We start from the raw sequence: 4,033 nt of genomic DNA, 5'->3' as shown, positions 1-4,033 counted from the left end.
CTGATATTTTAGCATGATTGGCATAGTTGTTCATGTTGATAATTAGGGTTACATGAATAATTCTGCACGGGTATGGCAAACCTATTTATCATTTCAGAATTTACATGGTTAACTTTCCTGGTGATCATATTAACTCTATCTTAAAGGTTCATAATCGGTCGAGCCTTAACCGGGCAGGCTAGGTCGAGTTGTAATCGATCGGTCCGGTCAGGTGCTCGGCGGGCTTGAACCCCATACCATGAACGATCAATTACAAACGTGTCGGGCTTAAGCCTGACACGTTTAATAATCGGGCCGGTCTGCGACAAAGTTTAATCGGGCAGGCTCAGTCGGGCTTGGAATTGGCACCCCTAGTTGAGGAGGATAAGGATGGGATTACTGATTTTTTATGATAGGGACATGGTTCATAATCTCGGATCGGATCGACCGATATTTGCCAGATCGGATCGGTACCGGTTGAGGCTGATCCCGAGATTAGACCGATCGTGCAAGATTTGTTTGGATCGTACCCTGGATCGGTCGATTCGATTCGATACTTGTTTTTGTGGATTTTAAAACCCATATTTTTTCTTCATCCCGAGCCTTTTAAGTTGTGATTCATAGATTTCGTGTGTCAAATCCGCAAGAAAAGGGGGGTTCTTACCCTTTTTTTACCAAAGAATCGATTAAGGAAATTTTTCATTCCATGTAACCATTGATCTACATAAGGTGATTAGGGTTTTCAAACTTAAATTTTCACGTCCTTCTCCCGAGTCTCTCACACCGTTATTTAGAGATTTAGCCTCAAATCCACGAGTGAAAAGGAGGGAATCTTACCGTTTTGGACTAAGAATCTATTATGGGAAGATTCATTCCATGAAAACATTGATTCGACCATATCGATATCGCATCGATTTTACAGGTGATCGATACCCAATCTGATTCAAGTGACCAATACCCGATCCTGCATTAGTAACCACTCCGATAATATAATTTCCTCACCATCCTTTTGCAAGACCAAATCGGTGGTTGTTCATTAGAACCAATGTGAGTTTCAAGATTGTTTCACATAAAGAGAGAGAGAGACAGAGATTTAGATATGAGATAAGATTTTGGAGAGAGAGAGAGAGAGAGAGAGAGAGAGAGAAAGAGAGATTTGAGATTAGATTTTGGATTTAATTACTTATTTCCTGTTCAATCACGTTTTATGGATTTCTTAAAAAGAGGGAGAGAGGAAAAAGAAAAATAGACAAAAAACAAAAAAGAATGAGGAAACAGAGCTAACCCTCCTGCATGGCTATGATTCCTATGAAACGTGGCCTTAGGAGAGCATTATTGGGGAGAAATCCTCTTCAATGAGGCTGGAGAGGATCCGAGCTCAACAATATTCTCACAGATTGGATTCCATCTGAACGATAGCATACGTACGTAAAGGTTCCCCGCTCACTTAAAAGGGGAAGGGTAAAAGTAGCGGGTTTTCCGGTGGAAGACGGACAAGAATAACCAAAAGCTCTTGCTTTGACGGGTGGAAATGGAGTGGCCGTGAGATGGACATGCGACAGTTGCGATCATCATCTCAGCCCCCTCTGAATCGTAAGAAAGAGCGGCAAAGATGAAGGAGAGAGAGAGAGAGAAGATGTCGTCATCTTTATAATCACTCACAAAGGATGAATGAGGGGAGAGTTTAGAGAGAGTGTGGGGAGAGAGAGAGGGATGAGAAGGGTTCTGGTTCTGGTTCTGTTGTCTGTCTTAATTGAGGTTGCAGAAGCTAGAAGGAAGGGGGCGATGTTGCCATGGCTGCGTTGCAGAGCTGTAAGTCTGTGTGTTTAATGTTTCCAACGCAGAAAAGGAATTAAAACAACGATCAACGCTTCCCATAAAATGGGATCTATTTTCGGAAAAGCTGCAGAGCCCAACAACCAGAACACCCAGAGAAAGAGAAAGTAGAGAGAAATGGTGACCACGAAATCAAGGTAAAAGGAAGGGGAAAAAAAAGCCCAGAAATAAAAAATATAAAAGAACGAAACTCAGTGCTGCTACAGTACTCTAATACAATTCAAACCCACATACACAAGCATACCGTACTATATACGGTGGAGGGTAAGTGGTGGAGGAGGAAGAGGAGGTACTAGTAGTAGTAGTAGTAGTAGTAGTAGTAGTATCTCATCTTTGGTGGCCATCTTGATCTCAAGTAATAAAGGAGCAATTACTTAAAAGCCGCGTTTCAGTGGTTCCAATTGAAGTTTACCACAGCTTTAGGGTGGAAGAAATGGCTGGTTGATTTTCACTAGGTGGGGGAGGTGGTCGTGGAAGTGGAACCCACCATCAACATCAGCCACCCAGTGATATTCCTCCGAGGAGCAGCAGCAGCAGCCTATTCCTATTCAGGAACGGAGATCAGATTTCATTCAATAGCAACAAGGGTTCAAGCTATGGCAACATCATCATCATCAACAACGGCTGCAAGAAGACATCTGCTGCTCGGCATCATCGTCCGATGAGTTGAGTTGCAGAGAGAGAGCAGAAGCAGCTTCAACTGTGAGTAGTGTGAAGACGACGATGAGGCAAGGAGCTGGAGGAGGAACGAGCTCCCAAGACTGTGGGAACCAGGATAAGAAAGATTGCATCAATTGCTGGTGTTCACGTCTTGCAATGTTAAGAGCACTTGGGTCCCTGCTTCTACACGTGAACACCAGCAACATTGTTGCTTGCCGCTATTCAGCAACACCAACAACAACAACAGCAGCTCCTCCGACGTGAGAATCCCAAAAGCCAGAGAGAGAATACCAATGTTCCCTCCCTCGCCTCTACTCGTTCCCCCCCCCCCCCCCCCCATCAGGTACAATTGCCCTTCATAATATATATATTATAAGAAAAAAAGAAGGATTTGAGACAGATATCGAGATAGAGAGAAAGCCCATTCGGTGCTATCCACGAACAACTATATCGTTAGGTGACTTGGTTGATAAAGAGATTTCAGTTTTTCAAGAGTCGCATTATATATATTAATAAATCTTAGTGTTCGATCTCTTCTCGGGTTTGATGTTGTGTTTAATGGAAACTTAATTTTCTTAGTATGTTGTTTGGAGTTGGTCAGGGTTGGAAGTGGCGAATTTTCCGGCAGAAGTGAATTCTCCGGTGGTGTTTCGTTGCGTGAGAGTGAGCTCTATCAATGAAGAAGACTAGTATGCATATCAGACTGCTGTGAACATCGGAGGGCATGTCTTCAAGGGTATACTCTATGATCAAAGCCCTGAAGTTTACCATTACGGTCCTGGAGAAAGCTCCTCCGCAGGTGGTGGAGGAGGAGGTTCCCATAATCTCATTACGGCAGCTGTCACTACTACTACAGTTTCTATGACAACAAGTACAAGCGCAGCAGCAGCAACAATGCTTGATCCTTCTTATGAGTTCTTTCTGATTTGACTAACCTTTCATCACTCTTTTTTTTAGATTATTATATTCTACAATCTACATTGTTATTGTTGTTCCGAGTACTTTCAACACCCACACATCCACTGATCACAGATGATCAGAGAGAGAGAGAGAGAGAGAGAGAGAGAGAGAGAGATGATAGAAGTAGCAAAGAGGATGTTTGTTTGTTCAAATTGCAATTCAGATTTTATCGGTTTTGTGATCTGCTCTTCTTCAAGTTCTCCTTTCTTGCCTTTATACCTTCTCTATTGTATAACCATGTTAATTAAGAGTTGATGTTCATGTGTAATGGGTGAAGAAAGACTTAGGTGAGGGCATAATGTCAACTGCGTACTGAATGCGTTCATAGTCTTTTCTTCTCTATTTGATTTGTTTCTTGTAGTCCTTTCTTCCTTTCTTTATTATATAATTTTGTCTTTAAAATGGGTTGGATTTGATCTGGCTTTCTGGTTGGTTTTGAACTTTGAAGCCACTTTTTTCCAGTTTACACCTTTGTTTGCCGGTTTGACATTAGACGATATGGGTTCCCTGTTTGGCTGGGAAAATGCTGTTATCACTACTTCCTTATTTTCCTTTTTCTGTTTTTCCCCAAACCTTAGAGTTTTGATCCCTCCATGGA

The 4,033-nt window shown here is 42.3% G+C and overlaps 1 pseudogene; it reads left to right on the top strand.

Moving 5' to 3' along the window:
• Nucleotides 1-1,772: 1,772 nt before the first annotated feature.
• LOC122647316 lies at nucleotides 1,773-3,405 on the top strand (annotated as a pseudogene).
• The last annotated feature ends 628 nt before the right edge of the window (nucleotides 3,406-4,033 follow it).

Source organism: Telopea speciosissima, unplaced genomic scaffold (assembly GCF_018873765.1).
Source record: "Telopea speciosissima isolate NSW1024214 ecotype Mountain lineage unplaced genomic scaffold, Tspe_v1 Tspe_v1.0021, whole genome shotgun sequence".
Classification (NCBI taxonomy): domain Eukaryota; kingdom Viridiplantae; phylum Streptophyta; class Magnoliopsida; order Proteales; family Proteaceae; genus Telopea; species Telopea speciosissima.
Note: the sequence above shows the minus strand (reverse complement) of the source record. Positions and strands in the feature narration are given on the sequence as shown.